This window comes from Ornithorhynchus anatinus, chromosome 12, assembly GCF_004115215.2.
Source record: "Ornithorhynchus anatinus isolate Pmale09 chromosome 12, mOrnAna1.pri.v4, whole genome shotgun sequence".
Taxonomy (NCBI): domain Eukaryota; kingdom Metazoa; phylum Chordata; class Mammalia; order Monotremata; family Ornithorhynchidae; genus Ornithorhynchus; species Ornithorhynchus anatinus.
This window is the reverse complement of record NC_041739.1, coordinates 20,555,779-20,573,766: the sequence shown is the minus strand read 5'-3', so window position 1 is coordinate 20,573,766 and position 17,988 is coordinate 20,555,779.

The following is a 17,988-nucleotide window of genomic DNA, read 5'->3' as shown; positions in this document are numbered from 1 at the left end:
GTTCATTATGATTAATCTCAGTGAGAGCTTTAAACGGGGTGAGGTACCCCAGCCCTACTTCCGAACCGATCTGATCCAGGTATTCCACATCTTTAAGAGTGGAACCATCCCAGAATTTAAAATGAAAGAGCCAAACCACTGTATTCTGTATTCCTCAGTCCCAAGGCTCCCAAGGCAGGTTCGTTTCCACCAGTGACATCCTGGTTTAGGAGGGGAGGGATCTGAACTGCCCAGGCTTATCAGTTAATCAGCCGATGGATGGTATGTTTTAAGTGCCTATTTTTGTGCAAAGTACCATACTAAGCATTTAAGTATATTGGGTAAGAGACATAGATCCTATCATATCTGTCAGACAGGAGATGGACAGACACAAGCCATTCACAAATGCTGCAGCTATTGATAGCAACATGTAGAGGATAAACAAGTCAGGGAAGGCCTCTTGAAGGAGGTGGCAATATTTTGGGAGAGCTATGGTCTGGCAGTCTTAAAATGGGAAGGAGTTGCCAGGCTTAGCATCCTAGAGAGGAGCAGATTGCTTCTGGGGTATATGTCACTGACACTGTCTGGTGGGCTCTGAGTGGCCTCGATCCCAGTAAGGCTAAAAACAGATATAATTCTGGACTGAACGTTTTCTGGGGCTAGTGTGGGATGCTGAGCCTGCTGCTGCTGCTGCTGCTGGGTAAAAATCCCCTAAGGCTCCAAGCAAGGGGTTCAGTTGGAATTGAACCAACCCTCAGAATGCATGGTGTAGTGGATAAAACTTGGGCCTGGGAGTCAGAAGGTCATGGGTTCTAAACCCAGCTCTGAAATTTGTCTGCTCTGTGACCTTGGGCAAGTCACTTCACTTCTCTGGGCTTCAGTTACCTCATCTGTAAAATGGAGATTGACTGTGAGCCCCTCATGGAAAAGGGACTGTGTCCATCATGATTTGCTTGTATCCACCCCAGCATTTAGTACAGTGCCTGGCACACAGTAAGAGCTTAACAAAAAACAAAATTATTTTTATTATTAATGCCATAGGACGAGTCCGGGTTTGGGGGGCAGAGGTCTTGGGTTCGAATTCCTGCTCTACCACTTGTCAACTGTGTGACTGTGGGCAAGTCACTTCACTTCTCTGTGCCTCAGTTACCTCATCTGTAAAATGGGGATGTGAGCCTCAGGTGGGACAACCTGATTATCCTGTATCTTCCCCAGTGCTTAGAACAGTGCTCTGCACATAGTAAGCACTTAACAAATACAAACATCATTATTATTATTATTAAAAGGTCATTCTACTCACCGTACTCAGTTCCCCACCTAAAAGTCATGACCCTTTCCTTGATGCCACATGATACCTTCAGGACAGCTCTGACCCTGCCACAGTTCAGGGAGGAAAGTCAGGATATTCACTGGAGTTGGAACCCATGGTCTCACCCCTACTGGGAAGCAGCATGGCCTAGCGGATAGGGAAGCACCATGGCCTAGTGGATAGATTCAGATTCAGAAGAACCTGGGTTCTAATCCCACCTCCGCCACTTGTCTGCTGTGTGACCTTGGGTGATTCACTTCACTTCTCTGTGCCTCAGTTACCTCATCTGTAAAATGGGAATTATGGCTGTGAACCCCATGAGGGACGTGGACTGCGTACACCTGATTACCTTTTAACTACCCCTGCGCTTAGAACGGTGCCTGGCACATAGTAATGCTTAACGAATACCATAAAAAAATACTGAAGTCAAGGGAACTAGGAAAGATGGAAAGCTGCAAAAGCATCCATGAAAGGTAGGAGGAGGTAATAGGAGGTACTCAGATCGCTTTTTCTTCAGGTACCTCATACACTCCAGATTTTCCATAAATACAGTTTATCGATAAGAGCTTTCATCAAGCGTTCACTCACTACCAAGGAACAGGTGGAGAATTTGGAGAAGCAGCGTGGCTCAGTGGAAAGAGCATGGGCTTTGGAGTCAGGGCTCATGAGTTCGAATCCCAGCTCTGCCACTTGTTGGCTGTGTGACTGTGGGCAAGTCACTTAACTTCTCTGTGCCTCAGTTCCCTCATCTGTAAAATGGGGATTAAGACTGTGAGCCCCACGTGGGACAACCTGATTCCCCTATGTCTACCCCAGCGCTTAGAACAGTGCTCGGCACATAGTAAGCGCTTAACAAATACCAACATTATTATTATTATTAGGTGAAAGGCACCTTTACTTTGCCCAATCCAATAGCTAATTTTTAACTTTAACCCACACGATTAAGCTATTTTTTACCTCTTTCTTGTGTGCCTCTTGGAGCTCATTACTCAGTCACAGCGATATCTGTGTCTAGCTTCCATTTCTGGCCTTTTCAGGAAGGCAATGTCTCTCTAGGCTGTCATTCTAGGCACGTAGAGTTTCCTATGTCTCCCTGATGCTAAATACATCATAATTGTCCTCCTTGAGTGCTTGTTATTGAACCTTGAGTGCTTCCTGCTTGTTTCCTGTGCTTCTTGCCCATGGTTAGAGATGTCTCCGGAAAAGTCTTGCTGCGTTTTTCTATCGTAATTAGACTGGGCTTCTTTTATCATCTGATTCCGTTCGTCTACCCCTTAGAGACCTGAGTTGATGCATCACAGCTTAGTCTGATCCGCCTTTCCTTCCCCTCCTCCCATTATGTTAGCTTCTTTATTTTCTGTATTTATTTTACTTTGAATTTCTAAAACAGTCCCTGCTGTCGCAGCCTGTGTGTACGAGAGCAGGAGGAACAGAGCTTTCTGTCAAGGGGAGGCTTCGTCCTGTGCCGTGGAACAGGAAATGGTTATTTTTGCCTGGCTTGTGCAGTACAGTGGGAGTCGGGGTTGATTTTGGTATGGCAAATTCAATTCCAGCTTCTAGTAGGGGACCAGCTTCTCCCCCTTCTAGAACTGCTTAAGCCCCCAGAGGTGCAGGATAGACATTGTCCGGTGATGATGATTACACCCACCACCACCACCACCACCACCAACCTCCCTTTTTCTCAGACAGTCCCCGGCCCTACCCCACCGAGTCTGGTGTCTGACCAAGCCCCAGATCCCATGGCCAGGCAATGGCCAGTGAAGGACCTCAAATTCCCCAGGACCAAGAACAGGTCCCAACTCCTGCCTCAACTGTTTCCGGACGTTCCAGGATCACCACTAGCAGACCTAACCGAGCTCTGGGTAGTTGGGTAATCAACCAGTCAATTAGTGGTATTTGTTGACTGCCTTTGGTGCTATGGAGTTCACAGTCTTAATGCCTAGTTTACAGATGAGGGAACTGAGGCACAGACAAGTGAAGTGACTTGCCCAAGGTCACATAGCAGACAAATGGCAGAGCCGGGATTAGCAAAGCCCTGGACGAAGTGCCTTGGAGAATTCAATAGGCTGGAAGCTCTTTGAGGCAGGAATCATGTCTACCAACTCTATTGTACTCTCCCAAGTGCTTAGTTCAGTGCTGTGCAAACAGTGAGTGTTCAATAAATACCACTGATTGATTCGCCCGCAATCTCGGTGTCATCCTTGACTCGTCTCTCTCGTTCACCCCACACATCCTATCCGTTACCAAGACCTGCCGGTTTCACCTCTACAATATCGCCAAGATCCGCCTTTTCCTTTCCACCCAATTGGCTACCTTACTGTTACAGGCTCTCGTTATATCCCGGCTAGACTACTGTGTCAGCCTTCTCTCTGACCTCCCTTCCTCCTCTCTCGCCCCGCTCCGGTCTATTCTTCACTCCGCCGCCCGGCTCATCTTCCTGCAGAAACGATCTGGGCATGTCACTCCCCTTCTTAAACAACTCCAGTGGTTGCCTATCAACCTCTGCTCCAAACAAAAACTCCTCACTCTAGGCTTCAAGGCTCTCCATCACCTTGCCCCTTCCTACCTCTCCTCCCTTCTCTCTTTCTACCGCCCACCCCGCACGCTCCGCTCCTCTGCCGCCCACCACCTCACCGTCCCTCGGTCTCGCCTATCCCGCCGTCGACCCCTGGGTCACGTCCTCCCGCGGTCCTGGAACGCCCTCCCTCCTCACCTCCGCCAAACTGATTCTCTTTCCCTCTTCAAAACCCCACTTAAAACTCATCTCCTCCAAGAGGCGTTCCCAGACTGAGCTCCTCTTCTCCCTCTACTCCCTCTGCCATCCCCCCTTTACCTCTCCGCAGCTAAAGCCTCATTTTCCCCTTTTCCCTCTGCTCCTCCACCTCTCCCTTCCCATCCCCACAGCACTGTACTCGTCCGCTCAACTGTATATATTTTCGTTACCCTATTTATTTTGTTAATGAATTGTACATCGCCTTGATTCTATTTAGCTGCCATTGTCTTTACAAGATGTTCTTCCCCTTGACTCTGTTTATTGCCATTGTTCTCGTCTGTCCGTCTCCCCCGATTAGACTGTAAGCCCATCAAACGGCAGGGACTGTCTCTATCTGTTGCCGACTTGTTCATCCCAAGCGCTTAGTACAGTGCTCTGCACATAGTAAGCGCTCAATAAATACTATTGAATGAATGAATGAATGAATTCATTAGAAGTAAAAGATCCAAATGACGGGATTGGTCCAGGGGTTCAGGTCAGCACTGGGACAGTCCCTAAGGACCTGGGTTGAACAAAATTCCCATCACTGTCCAGAACTGGAACTCCCAGATCAGCCCCAGGAGTCTACTTAGCTGTACAGAGAGGCCTGGCTGTAGGGATTCATTCATTCAGTCAGTCGTATTTATTGAGCATTTACTGTTTGCAAAATACTGTACTGAGCGCTTGGGAGAGAGCGAAATAATAAATAGGAAAAACATGTGCCAAGCAGGTACTTCAAAGTCCCTAATAATAGAAACAAGAATAATGATAATTGTGGTACCTACCATGTGCTCTCTAAGTGGGGAGCACTGTCCCTGATAGGCCTCATCCTTTTCTCCTCACCTGAGCTTCAGACTTTCCTTCAACAGCTCCTCCCCTTGTTCTCTGGATGCTAGAATTTCCTCATCAACAGTTTTCTTCTGTGGAGAACCCCTCCTTCCATGGAAATTACTGAGGGAATGTCAGAAGATCCAGGGGACTCAAAGTAACTTTAAGCCCAATGATGGGCTCAAGCCCCAGCTTGTGATCTGATTATAAAGTCATCTTGGCATCACCAAAGCTTTTGGTTCACAGGTGTTCTTTAACAGAGTCCCATCTTGATGGGACCAAGATAATAATAATAATAATAATGGTATTTGTTAAGTACTTACTATGTGTCAAGCTCTATTCTAAGTGCTGGAGGAAATACAAGGTAATCAGGTTGTCCCACATGGGACATTTTACAGATGAGGTAACTGAGGCACAGAGAAGTTAAATGACTTGCCCAAAGTCACACAGCAGATAAGTGACGGAGTCAGCATTAGAACCCATGACCTCTGACTCCCAGGTCCTTGCTCTTTTCACTGAGCCATGCTGCTTCTCACCAGATCACATGCTATTGAAGGAATCTGGAGTGGAGAGAGGTGTAAGGTGAATTGGAGTTAGAGAGAAAGGCTACAGTGTCAGATCCTTATCTCCACAAAGATGGGATTTTTGGGAAAGCCTCTGGGCTGAGTGTCCCCTCCCTGTCAGTGATTCAAGCACTCAGGCACACCCATTTACTCACTGTCTCTGGATGGAGAAAGGGGAAAAACCTGTTCTATTCTCACTGAGGCTTTTGGTTCCCATTTTTATAATAATGATGGTATTTTTTAAGCGCTTACTGTGTGCCAAGCACTGTTCTAAGCGCTGGGGTAGATACAAAGTAATCAGGTTGTCCCACGTGGGGTTCACAGTCTTAATGCCTGTTTTATAAATGAGGGAACTGAGGCACAGAGAAGTGAAGTGACTTGCCCAAGGTCACACATCAGACAAGTGGCTGAGCCGGGATTAGTACCCACATCCTCTGACTCCCGAACCCGTGTTCTTGCCACTAGCCATGCTGGTTCTCTCTTATGAAGAATCTCCACTGAAGTCTGATCCAGTGGGGTATCCAGTCTTTGGATACAGTCCCACCATATGCCCACAATATAATGAGGTATTAGTTAAGTCCTTAGCATGTGCCAGGCACTGTACTAAGCACTGGGTTGGGTTGGACAGAGTCTTTGCCCCACATGGAGCTGACAGTCTTGATCCCCAATTTTCAGATGAGGTAACTGAAGCACAAAGAAGTGAATGACTTGCCCAAGGTCACACAGCCGATTAGTGGTGGAGCCGGGATTAGAACCCATACCCTTCTGACTCCCAGCCCCGTACTGTATCCACTACGCTATGCTGCTTCCCATGTTGCATGGTATACTGCAAGTCAAAGCGCTGCATTGGTTTTGCCGATCTGGGGGTCAGTCTAGGCTCTCGGGAGCCTCACTCTCTCAATGTCTGTGGCTTCACTGGGTGGAAAAGACTCTGAGGATGGATGAATGCCAAGTTGGGGAAGGGGGGTACTCAAGCCACTCCTGAGGAGTACTGCTTTAAAGAGGGTGGCCATCTTGCACCCCTCTGCCCTCCGGCAGACAAATGGTCTGTTGAGTGAAGGAGCTGGAATTCCATTCTGGAAGGGGGAATTCTATGAGTGCAGGGAGCCCTCAGGCTAACCTAGGTTGAAAGACTCTTACTTCAGAGGATAGGTTAGGCAGTCTCTAAAAGGCACCTGTCATCCAGAAGGTGCCACGGCTCTGGGGTTTGTTCCTACGTCTCAGCCAGACAGTCTCCAAGAGGTCTTCCCCAACTAGGCCCTCATTTCCTCTTCTCTCACTCCCTTCTGCGTTACCCCTGCACTTGGATTTCCACCCTCTATTCACCCTTCCCTCAGCCCTACAGCATTTATAAACGTATCTTAATCTATAATTAACATGTCTCCCTGCTTTAAACCGTAAGCTCCTTGTGGGCAGGGAACATGCCTACCCACTCTGTTATGTTGTATTCTCCCAAGTGCTTAGTACAGTGCTCTTCAAAAAGCTCTTGAAAGACTCTTACTCCAGAGGATAGGTTAGGAGTCTCTAAAAGGCACTTGCCATCCAGAAGGTGCCACGGTTCTGGGGTCTGTTCCTGCGTCTCAGCCAGACAGTCAGGGGGCACGGTGGCTGGGACCCTCTGCTTCCACTCAGTCCCAGAGTCCTAGCCCCCACTGACTCCCAGGACCACGGTCAGGACCGAGGCCAGTCCTGCACCCACTGGACACCCTCTGATTCGTCCTGCCTCCTGAACAACTCCAGATCCTGTTACTCTTTTCTGCACCCCAGTGAGGGATGGCCTCGTGGAAAGAGCATGGGCCTGGGAGTCAGAGGACCTGGGTTATAATAATGTTGATATTTGTTAAGCGCTTACTATGTGCAGAGCACTGTTCTAAGCGCTGGGGTAGATACAGGGAAATCAGGTTGTCCCACGTGAGGCTCACAGTTAATCCCCATTTTACAGATGAAGTAACTGAGGCACAGAGAAGTTAAGAGACTTGCCCACAGTCACACAGCTGACAGGTAGCAGAGCCGGGAGTCGAACCCTTGACCTCTGACTCCGAAGCCCAGGCTCTTTCCACTGAGCTACACTGCTTCTCTGGTTCTAATGCTGGTTCTAATGCTGACTCCGCCACTTGTCTGCTCTGTGGCCTTGGGCAAGTCTCTTAACATCTCTGTGCCTCATCTGTAAAATGAAGATTCAATACCTGTTCTCCCTCAGCCCCGTATGGGACAGGGACTGTCCAACCTGAGTATCCGGTATCTACCTGAGCAATTAGTACAATGTTTGTGACATAGTAAGTGATTAACAAATACCACCATTATTATTATTACTATTTATATTATTATTACTATTAAAGGGGGAAGGTATGCAGTGGTTTATAATGCTTAAAACCAAACCTCCCATCCAGAGGCCCCCCAGTCCTGGCTTTGATCCTCAGCCTAATGTGAATCCAGAAGCAACTCATTAATCAGTGGTATTTATTGAGCACTTACTGTGTGGAGAGCACTGTACTAAGCACTTGGGAAAATACTGTGCAACAGAGTTGGTAGAAATGTGCCCTGCCCACAGTGAGCTATTTATTGAGCATTTACCTTGTGCAGATCACTGTACTAATTGCCTTAGGGAGTACAATAAAATAGATTTGATAGGCATGATCCCTGCCCTGAAGGAGCTTGCAATCTAGGGGAGCACAGATGGAGTCTCTTTCCCTCCTTGCCCAACAGCCTCCTCTCTCTCATTGCTGACGATCAAGTAGTTTTCTAATCAAGGCTGAAATAGCAGTAGCGAGTTTGTAAAGTACCACAGGAAAGATAAAATTGTTTTTATGCCTCTTATGACTATGAAACTAAAACCTTGAAATCAAATCAGTGGGCTAAAATCATCTCGTTGGTGCAAGGAGCTGCCCAAGATCTTGTCCCTCTTCTCTTAATGCTCTTGGGTGGCTTTATGCGGTCTCCGTTAATCAGACACACAACCAAACTCATTGCTCAACGTGAAAGTTATCAGTTCAATAACATGGCTTGGCAGTCTGCTAAATGCTGCTACATTTTTCTATTTCTCCACCTTTCACAATTGGCATTAGTGCTGCACGGCACGTTGGCTGTCTGGCAGAACGGAGCCGGCTGAAACCCAGGGCTCTTTTCCGCTCGTGTTTTTAAGCAGTCAGGCTCCTCCTGGTGCCAGAAAAAAAGCTGCACTGGCATGCCAGTGGAATAAGCATTCTGAATCCCAAGAGGCTGAAGCAGATTTATGCAATAAGGTTCATCATCCGGTTTTTGTTTCAGGAACGACAGATTCCGTAAGCAAGTCAGCTACGGACATGGCAGGGGGAGAAGGATCAGTTGGGAGCCATGAAGGAGAAACAACTCACAAATTATTCAGGATTGGAAAGCCTTGAGATGTTCAGACACCAAGCTAGTAGGAAGAATTTATTATCTTCATCATTTTCTGTAAAAAGTAACAGCAAGAAGATGCATGAACAAAAGGGAGTCCTGTCTGTATTCCAGATAACAAGGTAGAAGACACTCCACAGCCCCAAGATTGGCATCCAGTGAAGCCATTCACATCTCCCCAATGTCAGTGTAGGAACAACAGAGAAGACAAATTGCCTTTAAATTTTTCCTACCTACTCCAAGGGCGTATGGGGACTCCAAGGCTGAAAAACAAAATTCAAGGTGATTTCACAGCTTCTTAACGAATAGGACCAGACCTCATATATGAGGTTGAGCCACTGCAGATGTTACCTCACCCTCCCCTACAAGGAGGATGACTGATGGGATTCACAAAAATCCCGCTCTGGGCCCTAGCAGCCATGACAATGGCTAGAGGTGGACTCAGCATGGAGCAGGCCATAGGGGAAGAAACGAGTGAAGAAGGGAAAGAGCAATGGGTGAAGCTCCATCCCTGTCCCTGCCGAGGCCATCACAGCTGGTAGCTCACAAAAAAGTGACTTACTGTGTGTGAAACTGACTTAGAGGCTGGCAGGCTTGGACTGCCTGAGCTTCCTCCCAACCTCCCTCCCCACCAAAAACCAGGCTCAGGCCAGGCTCAGGTGATGTTGTGATACTCTTGGAATAAATAACCAGCCTCCCTCTGGGCCAGGAAAATGAGGAGAAAGGGGCAAAAATGTGGATCTAAAATGCTGCCCCACCACAAGCTGGAAACAGTTTTCTTTGTTTGCATTTCTGCAGATTTGAGAGTTTTGTGGGATCCTGCTCATGCTGAAAAAACTGGCCTGGGATAGACAAATTAAGAATGAAGGGGAAAAAATTCCAATTTTTCAGTATTCAGAGGCCAGGTTTAAGGCTCCTGTAGTAAACCGCGTCTCTTGACTGGGCTCAGATACAAAGGACCCATAAAGAAGGCCTACAGACCCATATGAAAGAGAGTAACAAATAACCACCCTGCCTCTTGACATTCTTGATATATCCTGGTGGTTGGTGGCCAGACAGAACCCACCACTAAAATCTTTTAGCTATATTTAAAATCAAGAAAAACAAATTGAGCAAAACCAACCAACCTGATGTTGTATGGAGAAATAGTGCAAAATATCTAGGTATCATCCACCTTAACAATTGTGGTATTTATTAAATGCTTACTCTATGCAAGCACTATACTAAGTGCTAGGGTAGATCAGTTCCCACATGAGGCTCACAGTCTAAGTGTGAGGGGAACAGGTATTGACTCCCCATTTTGCAGATGAGGGAACTGAGACACTGGGAAGTTAAGTGAATTATCCAAGGTCACACAGCAGACAAGTGGCAGATCCGGGAGCAGAACCCAGATCCTCTCACTCCCAGGCCCAGACTCTTTCCACTAGGTCACATTGTTTCTCATCTAGGGTTACACAAAGCGTTAATGTATATCCTTCCAACAAAGATAATCACTCCTTGAATGATAGTTTACACAAAGAGTTAATATATATCCTTCCAACAATTATAATTACTCCTTGAATGATAGTCCCAGGTTCAGCTTTGCCCCACTTGCTACAAAATTCAAATTAATTAGAGATTACAGGGCAATTTGCTGTAAAGCAAGCCATTGCATCAACATCTTCCAGTACTTCGTGACCATGTTAAAAAAGAGACAAATAAAATCTTTGCGGTGACATGCAAATCAAATATGCGGACATGTGTAACAAGCAGTAGGATGTGAAAGCTGAAGAGGTCCACTCTGAGACTATCATGCTAAGAGCATCCATGCATGGCTTGGGCACATTATCCCAGCCCCCAGCCTCTTCATAGAGGTTTCTGGGGAAATAGCTGGAGCACGTCAACAGTCCCTTGACTGCACCTTCTAATATGAAAGATCAGACTCTAAAACAGAGGAAAGTTACCAAAATGAGAAGAAAAAGGCTTTTTCTCCAACTATTAAGGAAGTTAGCATTGGCGGACACTGCACCTTAACCCCAGAAGGCGTATCTGTTGAGAGGACCATACACTGCTTGTTATGGGCAGGAAACCTATCTGCTAATTCTGTTGTATTATACTCTCCCAAGCGCTTAGCACAGTGCTGTGCACAAAGTAAGCATTCAATAAATACCATGGATTGATTGATTCTTTACTCATACAAGTTTTCCTCAATGTTAGGATTGCTGAGGAGTTGCCAAATGCACTGATCCACCATCTTCAAGAAGAAAGGCAAAAGATCATACTCTCAGTGCTTTCCAGTGCCGATAAGATCCTAGTCAGAATTGTTTCAGAATGGCCACTTAAAAATATCAATGCTTTCAGGCTCCCAGAATCTCCATGTAGCCTCAGTCTACAGCCTGTCCCTGTGGATGAAATCTATTATTATTAATAATAATGATAATAATAATAAGAGAAGCAGCATAGCTTAGTAAGAGAAGCTGTGAGGCATAGTGGAAAGAGCACAGACTTGGGAGTCAGAGGTCCTGGGTTCTAATCCTTGCTCTACCACTTGTCTTCCGTGTGACTTTGGGCAAGTCACTTAACTTCTCTGTGTCTCAGTTACCTCATCTGTAAAATGGGATTAAGGCTGTGAGCCCTACGTGGGACAACCTGATTACCTTGTATCTACACCAGCGCTTAGAATAGTGCTTGGCACGTAGTAAGTACTTAACAAATATTGTCATTATTATTAATGGTATTTGTTAAGCGCTTACTATGTGCCAAGCACTGTTGTAAGTGCTGGGTTAGATACAGGGCACATGTCTACCAACACTGTATCATACTCTCCCAAGCTCTTAGTACAGTGCTCTGCACATAGTAAGCCCTCAAGAAATATGATTGATCGATCAACTGATTGATTGATTAAACAGAAAGGCTATCTACCCTATAAATATGCCCAATACCAAAAATGGATCAGGGAGGCTTTGATTCTACTTGATTCTACTTCCTAAATTAAACAATTTTGAGTAAGAGAATTCTAATGACAATGATACAAAAAGGAAAGGGTCAGTAATCCAAATGCTTGCTGAAATGGGTGAATTATGTGGTATATAAGAGTAATCAAATCTGCAAATATAAAGTATTTTCTATTCCTATTAAATACAATGTGATCTCATAGAATATGGAGGCTACATCTTGACAAATCCAGCATTAAGGAAATTTCACATTTTCATAGGCCATGTATAATGATGATGATGGTATTTGATGATGATGATGATGATGGTGTTTGTTAAGCACTTACTATGTGCCAGGCACTGTTCTAGGTGCTGGGGTGGATACAAGCAAATCGTGTTGGATACAGTGTCCCACATGGGCTCACAGTCTCAAACCCCATTTTACAGATGAGATAATGCCATACACATGTGCAAAACCATTTCTTACCACAGCTTATTGTGTCCAGGCAGACACGTGTTGTTAGAAGAATGTTGCCTAATTCTGCAGTGGTGTTGCATTCAAAACACATAGTAAAAAGACATGTTCTAAGAGAACTGACTGTATTACATCACACAAATTGCCCAGCATCTGTTTCAGGCCACTAAATATTGTTCTTGGGCTCCAGTGCTGACTCTAAAAGAAGGCTATCTGTGTGATTTGTTTTTCGCATTTCTTCTAATTGAATTTTTAAAACCAGATTCAGAGCTTGCAAAGCTGTTTCTTCAGAGCTCCAGGAAAGTCCTATTTCAGCACTTCTCCTATCTGTAAATTATTTTAGTGTATATCCAAAAATTTTTTCTGCTAGATTGTAAGCTCCTTGAGGTCCAGAATCCTGTCTACTGACTGTCCTGTGTGCCTCCAAGTGCTTAGTACAGTGCTTTTCACAGAGCAACCATTCAATGAACACGATTGATTGATTGATTGATTCATTAAATATCTGCCTAATGTGCTAGATTGTAAACTCCTTGAGTGCAGATTTTCTGTCCACTATCTCAGTTGTACTCTTCCAAGCACTCTAATACTATGTGATCAGTGCACAGTAATCAAGCAGTAGTACTTATTGAGTATAACAAGCATACAATATAGAGACAAACTGGTAGTCTCGAGTAGGTGCTTTTTGATTAACTGCCTTAACCCGATAAGTCACCTGTTCTATTTCTGCCTCCAAATATATACCCATGGCCTTGTTGGCTACTTTGTGAATGTGTTTAATCAATCAAACAATCAAACATTTTATTGAGTGTTTACTTTGTGCAGAGCACTGAACGAAGTGCTTGGGAGAGTACAATACAAGAGAGTTGGTGGACATGTCCCCTGTCCATAAGGAATTTACAATCTAGAGAGGGAGACAGATATTAAATTAATTATGGATGTATTACAAAAGGGCTGTGGGGTTGAGGTGTGGTGAATATCAAGCACTTAAAAGGTATACCTCCAAGTGTAAATGTGATGCAGAAGGGAGAGGGAATCAATCAATTGTATTTATCGAGTGCTTACTGTGTGCAGGGCACTATACTAAGCACTTTGGAGAGTACCACCTAACAACATATCAGGCATATTCTGGAATAGAGGGGAGGAGGGTTTAGTCAAAGAAGATCTGTAAGAAGAGATCTGATTTTAGTAAGGCTAAAATCAACAAGGTTTAAAATAAATGTTTCTCTGCCTATAAGTTGGGGCTCTCTGGGAGATGCTTGTAAACTGAGGGACACCTCTGAGTCCAGAGTTGTGGCTCTAAACAGCCCTTTGGGTGAAGAAAATGGAGGGGGCTAACTTTATCTGCCTTTTGGACCTTCTCATCTCACCCATTCTTGCTGGGCCTTTTTGATTTGCTGAGGCAAGTGGATTTTTTTTTTTGAGAGGTAATATGTGTGCTGATTGTATCCTAGGAGGTGGTCTGTCAGAGGAAGGAAACCATGTTTCAAACTGCTGGTTATCACAGTAAGAACCTTGTGTGGGTTTTATCATGCGCTTAATACAGTGTTCTCCATGCAATAGTAAAGACCATTGACTGCTTGATTAATCACTTCATTAAGTGTTGGCAGCTGAGTAATGACCAAGGCTCTTAATTAGTTACCCACAACTGCCACAGAAAAGAGTGGAGGAAAAAAACCACAAAAAAAAACCCCAACCCTTCCACTTCTCATTAGGTGACCAGAATTCAAGTTAAAGAGGGAGAAAAAGCACCCCCAATCTTTCTGTGTTTTATCAGTTCAGGTTTGTGTCATTTGAGCAAGATAGGAGGTGGAGTAGCATTTGACCCGGGCATCTGGCTGATTACTCCACCTAGCAACACAATCTGCCAAAACAGATCTTATGAAAGCAGCTAAAGTGGTTTGGCCTTCAGCCCCAGAGTCAGAGACCAGGCTCAACAAGAAGGCAGAAGGCGTAGGCTAGAGGTGTTTGTCACAGCCCAGAGAAGCTGAACTTGTGTGGGGAACAGGATAGAAAACAGAGATGAATTTGTAGATTTGCTCATGCTTTTAACGGTGGCTGTGGAAATACCTCGAGATTGATGCTATCACTTAGGCTCTCCATCTCTGTCTATCTTGCTTAGAAGAGTGCTTGACACATAGTAAACACATAGCAAATACTATTATGATGATGATGATTATCTCACCATGGACCCTTTGCCCAAGCGCTTAGTAAAGTGCTCTGCACGTAGTAAGTGCTCAATAAATACTACTGAATGAATGTCCCCACTCCGGCCCAGAACTTTCTCCCCTTTCATATCTGACCACTCTTCCCACTTTCCAAACCTTATTAAAATAACATCTCCTCCAATAGGTTTTCTCCAACTAAGCCCTCATTTTCCATAATCCCTCTTCCTTCTGCATCCTCCTTGCACTTGGATTTGTAACCTTTAAGCACTTGATACTCACCCCACTTTAGCCCACAGAACCTCTGTAATATATCCATACATAATTCACTTATGGTATCTGTTAAGTACTTACTATGTGCCAAGCACTGTTCTAAGCACTGAGGTAGATACAAGGTAATCAGGTTGTCCCATGTGGGGCTCACAGTCTAAATTCCCATTTTACAGATGAGGTAACTAAGATCCAGAGAAGTTAAGTGGCTTGCCCAAGGTCACACAGCAGACAGGTGGTGGAGCCGGGATCAGAACCCATGTCCTCTGACTCCCAAGCCCGTGCTCTTTTCACTAAGCTACGCTGCTTCTCTAATATCTGTCTCTCCCTCTAAACTCTATGCTCGCTGTGGGCAGGGGATGGGTCCGTTTATTGTTTGTGTGCTCTCCCAAGCACTTAGTGCAAGGCTTTGCACACAGTAAGTGCTCAATAAATGTGATTGAATCGAATTAGACCATGTCTACCAACTCCGTTGCACTGTAGAGACAGTACTCTGCACACCGTAAGCACTCAGTAAATATGGTTGACTGACTGTACTCTCCCAAGCATTTAGTAGAGTGTTCTGCACACAGCTAGCGCTCAACAAATAACGTTGATTGACTGGTTCCCAGATGTGGCGAGTGAGGCTACTTGATTTTGTTTCGTGCTGGTAGCCTAGGCCTTTTTGGAATTGTGTTTTAATAGTGACCTCTAGTGTAAAAAAAAAAGATTTCACTAGTTGGTGGAGAAAGTTTGGAAACTCTTCCAGTGAGCTTCCACTACTGAGTAGTTCAGCATCAATCTAAAGTGTTTATTGAGCACGTACTTTGGAGGAATGCAATAGAATCTGTAGACACGATCCCTGCCTTAAAGGAGTTCTCAATCCACGCGGGGAGGAGAACGCTAAAATAAATTACAGAGAGGAGGAAGTAATAGAGGTCAGAAGAAGTGCCACAAGCAGTTTGAGTGCTTGAGTATTCATTCAATTCATTCAATAGTATTTATTGAGCGCTTACTTTGTGCAGAGCACTGTACTAAGCGCTTGGAATGAACAAGTCGGCAACAGAGTATGTGGGTAATAATAACAACAATGATGGTGGTATTTCTTAAGCACTTACTATGTGCAAAGCACTATTCTAAGCGCCGGGGGGATACAAGGTGATCAGGTTGTCCCACGTGGGGCTCACAGTTTTAATCTCCATTTTACGGATGAGGTAGCTGAGGCCCAGAGAAGTTAAGTGACTTGCCCAAAGTCACAAAGCTGGCAAGCAGCAGAGCAGGGATTAGAACCCCAACCTCTGACTCCCAAGCCTGGTCTCTTTCCCCTGAGCCACGCTGCTTCTCTAACCTAGGTGCTTCTCTGACATGGTGACACGGATGTGCTGAGGTAGCAGTAGCAGGGATATATGGTGGAGAAATTAGAAATTAACCAGGATAGGTGATATGGGGGATTTGTGATTTTTGAAGGGCCTTGAAGACGAAAAGCTGTAGTCAGTCACTTACAGAGGGGAAGTCCCAGGAAGAAGGAAGGCTGTGAACCACGGGTTGGTGGGCGGGGAGACAAAAGAGTGGCATAGTGAGTACGTTGGCTTGAGAGGAACAAAGAATGAGAGCCGGGGTGTAGTGGAAGAAGACAGTGGGTAAGTTTGGGGGGAGAGAGTAGATTGAGAGCCTTGAAGTGAGTGGTTAGGCCAATCAGTCAATCAATCAATGGTATTTTATTCAATCGTATTTATTGAGCACTTACTGGGTGCAGAGCACTGTAGTAAATGATATTTATTGAGATCTCACTGTACGCAGAGCACTGTACTAAGTACTTGGAAAAGTACCAAACAATAGAGTCAGTAGACATGATCCCTGTCCACAAGAAGCTTACAGTGTAAAGGAGACAGCAGGTAAGGGAAATGGCTGAATATAAGGATATGTATATAAGCACAGTAAAGTTGAGGTTGGGGGGGTCACATATCAAGTGCCTAGAAGGTTTGGGTCCAGGTGCATAAGTGACAGAAGGGAGGGCAGGTAGGGGAGATGTGGGCTTATGGGGAAGACCTCTTGGAGCAGATGGGATTTTAGGATGGCTTTGGAGGTGGAGAGAGTGGTGATCTGACTGATATGATGGGGAGGGAGTTCCAGAACAGAGGGAGGACGTTGGCTAAGGGATGGTGGTAAGATAGATAAAATCAAGCTACAGTGTGTAGGGTGGCATTAGAGGAGTGAGGTGGGTGAGCTGTTTTGTTTTAAATGGTATTGTTAAGTGCCAGACTATGTGCCAGGCACTGAGGTAAATGCTGGAGTAATTGTGGTATCAGTGATTTCTTTTTTAAGCACTTACTATGTGCCAGGCACTGTCTGTACTAAATTCTGGGGTAGAAACGGGTTAATCAGGTTGAACACAGGCTGTGTCCCACTTGGGACTTACAGTCTTAACTGCCATTTTATAGATGAGTTGATGATAGATGATAATCTATAGATGGTAGACTGAGGCACAGAGATGTTAAATAACAATAGTGGTCTTTATTAAGTGCTTACTATGTGCAGGCACTGTACTAAGCACTGGGATGGTTACAAGCAAACTGGGTTGGACATGTTTCCTGTCCCATATGGGACTCACAGTCTCAATCCCCATTTTACAGATGAGGGAACTGAGGCCCAGAGAAGTGAAGTGATTTGCCCAGCCAAGATCACACAACAGACAAGTGACGAAGATGGGATTAGAACTCATGACCTCGTGACTCCCAGGCCCATGCTGTTGTTAAATTAAGTTAAATGACTTGCCCAAGGTCACCCAGCATACAAATGGTGGAACAGGGATTAGAACCCAGGTCCTTATGACTCCCAGGTCCATGCAGTGTCCACTAAGCCACACTTCTTGAGTGCCTTAAAGCCAAAGGTAAGGCGTTTTTGTTTGTTGCAGAGGTGAATGGAAAACCACTGGAGGTTTTTGAGGAATGGGGCAATATGGACTGAATGCATCTTTAGGAAAATGAGTGGGCAGTGGAGTGAAAAATGGGTTGGAATGGAAAGAGTCAGGAGGTAGGGAGGAGGTCAATGGAGTGGAAAGAGGCATATGATGGTGCTTGGGATCAGTGTACTAGCAGTTTAGATGGAGAGGAAAGAGCATTTCTGCTTGATGCATAGAGGAATGGTTGAACGAGAAGGAGGCATTAAGGATAACACCATGTTTGTGAGCTTCAGAAATGGGGAGAATGGTGGTGTTGTCAACTGTGATGGGAAAGTTAGATGGAGGAGAAGATTTGGGAGGGAAAATGTGTTTGGTTTTGGCCACATTGAGCTTCTGGTGCTGGAGTGACATCTGTGTAGGCTAATGCCATAAAATCTAAGGCCTGGAAGGGACTTTGAAAAATCATTTATCACATCCCCCCC